Genomic DNA, 6,168 nt, shown 5'->3' with positions numbered 1-6,168 from the left:
CAGATGATCGACAGCCGGCGCCGGCCGCCCGGGCCCCGGCACGTTCTCTCGCGAGCTTGCTGTGGCGCCTGCGCCACTTTCCGCAGCCCACCGGTTGGTACCGTCTCCCGGAAGTGTGCGCACCTCCGCGCGGAGCCAAAATCTGCTTTTGTCCTTTGAACCGGGAGTGGTTTCGGTTTGAGCGCAGTGTGTCGGAATTAAACCTGGCTTCCAAACTTGCTTACTTATGATCTTGTCCTCGTAACGCGTGATGTTTCCGATCCTTTTTTCGTCTCTGTCAGAGGGGAGCATACTTCCTTTCAGAGTTGTCCTGAGAATTGTTTGAGACTGGGTACCAAAATGCTCCATGAACAATACCAACATTATTTTTAAATTATTTGTTTGCGGCGCCGGGATCAAACTCAGGTCCTCTGGCATGCTAGTCAAGAGCTGTGCCATTGAGTTATAGCCCAGCCCCGATATTATTTTAAGATCAGGAAACTGCTCAAGTGGAAGCGGCGTGAGAAGTGGAGGTCAGCGTTGGCGTTTGAGAGGCCTGACCCTGAGCAAACTGACCAGTCGAACCTATTTTCTACGGGGTTAGTCACTTTTATGGAAAGGCTTGTTCTGGAGCGCGGTAGGAGCTCAATAAATCCTGTTCCCTTCGCACCAACTGACTTAGAACCACAAAGCGGCTTTGTTTCTCTGCATTTACTTATTTATTTACTTTTGGTACCGGGGATCGAACCCAGGCGAGGGGTGCTTCACTGAACCACATCCCCAGCCTTTTTTTTTTTTTTTTTAATTTTGAGGCAGTCTCACTACATTGCTGAGGCTGGCCTTGAGCCTGCACTCCTCCTGTCTCAGCTTCCGAGTTACTGGGATTAACAGGCATGGGCCACCACGTCTGGCTTGTATTTTTAAATGATAATTCAAAATTGAAATTTTGAATTTTGTAACAAGTTTTCCGTTTTCTGCCCCCCAGCCGCTGTTTCCCTCCTCAGAAGTAGTTTCTTAAATGTCCTTCGAGAGGTTCATTTACCCACATAAAGCAGTAGGGTAGTACACACAGTTCTTGACTGAATATAATTTGAACATCATTCCATAAGAGTACAAAAGGAGCTCCCTCAGAACTATTATTACGGCTTATAATGTTTGGTACATAGTAATTTAACCAGTCCTGTAGGGAAGGGCGTTGAGATGGGTTCCCATCTTTCCTCTTGAGAACAGCCACAGGAGGAGCCTTGTATATTCATTCATATTTGTAGGATCTATTCCTGGAAGTAGGAATATTTGGGTCAAAGAGTGTGGGCACATGAAGTTTTGACAGATGTTGCTCAGCATTCCTTTAAATGCCTGATTCCCATATTCTCATCAATACCAAGTCATCAAATGTTTTGATCTTTTGTCAGTCTTGATAGGCGAAAATGGTATCTCCAGATGGTTCAGATGACAATTATTTTTAATGGAATGAACCTTTTTTCATCTTTAGGATGCACTTATGTTTTCCTTTTCGTGTCTGTTTATTATCTTTTGCCTGTTTTTCATGATTTATAGGAGCTCACTATAAAGTAGGAAAATCAGCTCTTTATCAAATGAATTGTAAATATTTTTTCCCAGTTTGTTGTTTGACTTGTGACTTTGCCTAGGGGTGTTTTTTTTTTTTTTTTTTTTTTCATTCAAAAACATTAGGTATTTATGGGATCAAATTTATCTATCCTTTGTTTTTCTTTGGTTCTGGGTTTTTTTGTTGTAGTTCAAAAGGCCTTCCTCACTCTGAAGTTTTAAAAACAAAAAAACTCTCATAGTTTAATCTGCTATTTTTTAAAAAACATTTTTTTAGTTGTCAATGAATCTTTTATTTTATTTATATGTGGTGCTGAGTAAACAAGTGCTCTACCACTGAGCCACAACTCCAGCCCCTAATCTGTTACTTTTAAGCTCATTTTCATATTGCAATTTTTTTTTTTTTTTCTTTCTCAGTTCTGGGGATTGAACCTGGGGGCACTCAACCACTGAGCTATGCTCCCAGCCCTTTATATGTTTTAAATTTTGAGATAGGGTCTTGTTAAGTTGCTGAGGCTGACCTCAAATTTGAGGTCCTCCTGCCTCATCCTCCTGAATGGCTGGGATCACGGTGTACCCCAGCATGTGCCACTGTGCCTGACCTCACATTGCAATCTTTAAACCATTTGGAATTTAGAAAATGTTAGGATTGTAATTTTTTTTTGTACTGGGGATTGAACCCAGGGGTGCTTTACCACTGAGTTACATCCTAGCCCTTTTTATTTTGAGACCAGGTCTCACTAAATTGCTGAGGCTGGCCTCAAACTTGCAAGCGAATCATAAGGTTTTACAGAACAAGCACTAACGTTTGGTTGACATATAGTCTGATCAATCTGTCGTATAGATGGGAAAGAGCCCACGGAGACAAAACGCCTGTCTCCAAAACCCGCTTTTTCTGGAGCTCCCTAACTCAGGAAGTGGCATCTCTAGCCAGCAAGGAACAAAAGTTAGTCACCACACCGCTCTGTCTTTGGTTCTTACCTCTAAATGTTCACATGCCTGTCTTCTCACCATTCCCTCTTCCCAATCCACTTATCTTACTGTCCACGAATCAGGGCTTCTACCCGTGCTCCTCCCTCTGCCTGGTCTGTGGCTGGCTCCCTCTCCAGGCCTCAGATTTCCTAGCCTGCTTTATATCACGTTTCCTCTGCCTTATGATAGTCCTGTGTGTTTCCTTTCACAGTGCTTACCATAGTCTGGAATCAGCTTATTTTTTCACTCGTTCGTGTCTCTCCACTAGAATGTAAGCTTGCTGGTATCAGGGACCGTGTACTTTTTTGTCTCTTTCTGTGTCCCTAGCACACTTAACAGTACCTTTCGTGCAGTATGTTCAAAACAGTTTGGTGTGGTGTCATGTGCCTAGAGTCCCAGCCTTTGGACAGCTGAGGCAGGAGGATCGCTTCATTCCAGGAGTTTGAGACCAGCCTGGATAACACAGTGAAACCCCTTCTCAAAACAAATAAATCACTTACTTTTTAATGTGATGCTGAGGATTGAACCCAGAGTCGCAGGAAATCTAAATGCAAAGGGTTATGGGCACATGGGAGGATTTTTTCTTCCCTTTCGGGAGATGCCTGTGTCGATGTCTCCTTCCCATCTACCTTCAGGGCAGCCCTGCTGTCTTCCCAGGAATCCTCCTGCCTGCACATGCAGGCAGATGCAGTGCCGGGACCGAGCATCTCCTCCCCGACGGCCATGGCTGGGCCCAGCGCCCTACCCAGGGCATGGCCCCTGCCAATAAGCACCGTGGGCGTTGCCAAGCGTGTCTAGGCACAAGGACAGTGAAGCCTAGAGCACGGGTTCCTGCAGGAAACTTCCTTCTGGGCCTCAGTCTCCTGAGGAAGGTGGGCTTACTTATCTCGCCTCCAACAAGACGCTCATCAGCACTGTGGCACTGGCTGTGGGTGTGGCAGGGTGGGTGCCCCCAGGAGAGGACAGGGAGAGGCAGACAGGAGCCCCAGGGCTTCAGGTGTGCTGCAGCTTTGTGCTGTTTGTCTTCCGGTTCTGGCACCACAGTTTCCTCGGCTCTTCCAACATGGCAGAGACTATTGTCTGAAGATTAGAAGTGCCGTCCCACACTCGTATAGAAAGGATGATCCATTCGAAGTCACATTCCTTCTGACACTGTTTTGTCTGTTTCTTTTCCTCTGCTAGCGCCTTGAATGTCTTTAAATTTTGGCTGTGGAGGGTGAGCTGGGTGTGTCTGGATTTCTGAAGCCTGAGAATTTCTGATTTTCTGTAGTGCCTCCCTCCTCTAAATTGTCCCCTGACCTGCTGCCGAAGGGATTTTGCTGTAGCACGGCTCCACTGGGAGATCTTTTGTCCCCTACTGCCAAGAGGGTCAACTCCCAGTCCTAGCTGGGAGTCATGACCTGCCCCTTTCAGGGTTAGATTGGTTGACTTGATTTCAGCGTAAGGTAAGCCACTGAATGGTACCACTTAGGATTAGGCTCAGCGAACCGCCAAATCCTAGAGGCTTAAAGAAGATAGAAACTGTTGCTCACGTAAAACAGGCCCTGACGTAGGTAGCTGAGATATCTGGAAGTCAGGGCCTCAGACTCCTTTGACCTTGTCGCTGTCCTATTCTTAATAGGGTCAAAGATGGCTTCGCACACTCCAAGAATCATGTTTGTATCCCAGCTGGGAGGAAGGTAGGAGAAGGAAAAGGTACAAGATGCACCTGGTTACTACCTCCTAAAAAGGTTCCTAAGAATCTGACGCCTAACCCCTTGTACATGGCAGACCTTGTTGGCTGCAAGGGAGGCAGAGAAATCCTTTACTCCAGCCTACCACGTGCCCACCTTGAGGTTCTAGGTTTTAATTCTAACAATGGGAATGGGTGGGGAATGAAAGGTCCTGGCACAAATGCTCCGCCTTTGGAACTCTGCTAACCGGGTCTCTTGTCTCCCTTTCCTGAGTAAATTATAATCGTCCTTTGAAGAGCAGCCCAAATGTCATGACTCCAGACCCCCAAAAGTGCAATGCATAATTCCCTTCACTGCTCTCAGGACTTTTCAAATGTTCCTCCAGCTCTCCAGCCTGCCGTTACCACGCCCCTTCTTCCTGTCAGCCTCCTCCTAGAGGTCCAGGGCTTCCCTCATCAGGCCCGCAGTCTCCTTGCTTTCTCTAAGCCCCAACATCCTGGGTTCCCCTGCAAAACCTCATCTTACCTTTCACTCCTAATAGCCCTGAGCCACCTTCTCTCACCTTCAAGTGTTCCCCTTTGTCCACATTGGTCCTTTGCACAAATCTCCTGACCCACTAACCTAGAGGACTGAGAGTGGGGAACCGGGTCCTTTCCCCCAGAGGACACAGGAACTGCTCCCACAAGTGAGCTGATTATGCTGGGGATCTGTATGCACTCACATGCCTCTGAACCCCCTGGCCAGTTTTCCCAGTGCCCCCTTGGGAAAGTTCTGGCTTCATGACCCTTTCTGATCTGACCCCTACCCACCGCTCCCAGCCTAGTTCTCATCCCCCTCCCCTCAGGCAGCAGGGGCTCTGAGCTGTTCCCCAGGGCAGGACCTCTCTGGCCACCAAACTTTCATGTGCTGTTGGCTTTGCTTGGTACGCATTTTCCTGTTTGGCCTTCAGGATTTCTGTGCACAGGATTTCCACTGGGAATCCTTCCTCGACACTCTCAGGCAGGGCTGGCCCCTTCTGTGTCCCCCCACGACCTCATCCATGCTCTGTAATGGTCTGTCTCTTGCACTAGGCTAAGCAGTTTGAGGGCTGGCATCCCTATCTCTGGGCACACACAAAGCTCTCAACAAATAACTCCCTGATGAGGCGCTTGAGTAAAGGGTACAGATGGACAGGTGACAAGGGAGACATTCTAAAGTTTGTTCTTTTCTTTGGGCAAGTGGATCATGAAACAAACACCAAAAAGTCACATAAAGTTCCACTTTCCTGCCTGAATGAAGCTTACCCACGTTTCAGGGTCCTCTTGCTAATGTCACCTCAAGGAAGCCTGTCCTGGTCCCAGGCCTTAGGTGTGTGCTCACAGTCCTGCACATGTGCCTTCTCTAAAGCACCAGTCACTGCAGTGGTGACTATGAGGTTGTTTAATGTGGTTTCTCAAAAGCAGCACTATGGACATTTTGAGCTGGATGGCTGTGTGCGAGCTGTTCTGTGCACTGTCGGAGTGTGAGTGTGTGTGTGTGTGCGTGCGCGAGCACATTGCCGAGGACGGAACCCCAGGGCCTTATGCATACCAGGGGTGTGCTCTACCAGTGAGCTACACCCCTGCCCTCCTTGTAGGATATTTAACATATCACTGACCTCTGCCCACTAGGTGCCAGTGACGATCTTCTCAAGTTGTGACAGCCAAAATGTTCCCAGACATTACCGAATGCCCCCTGGGGTAAAACTGCCTCTGGCTGTGAACCCCAGGTTAGAATGGAAGCTTCCTGTGGGTTGTCCAGCCACCCAAGTCCGTGTCCTCAGTTCTTCAGGGCTTTGAGACCTAGTCTGGCATCTGCTCTCCCATGCAGCTGATCCTCCTGCCCTGGACTGAGCTGCACACTACCTGAGAAGGGAGGAAGGGAGTCAAACCCTCCTTTTTGGAAGACTCTCCCTTGCGGGTGTGCACCGCTTCTGGGCAGAGACGGTGGCTTACTGACT

This window comes from Sciurus carolinensis, chromosome 1 (genome assembly GCF_902686445.1).
Source record: "Sciurus carolinensis chromosome 1, mSciCar1.2, whole genome shotgun sequence".
NCBI classification, from domain to species: domain Eukaryota; kingdom Metazoa; phylum Chordata; class Mammalia; order Rodentia; family Sciuridae; genus Sciurus; species Sciurus carolinensis.
This window is presented reverse-complemented; position numbering follows the sequence as displayed.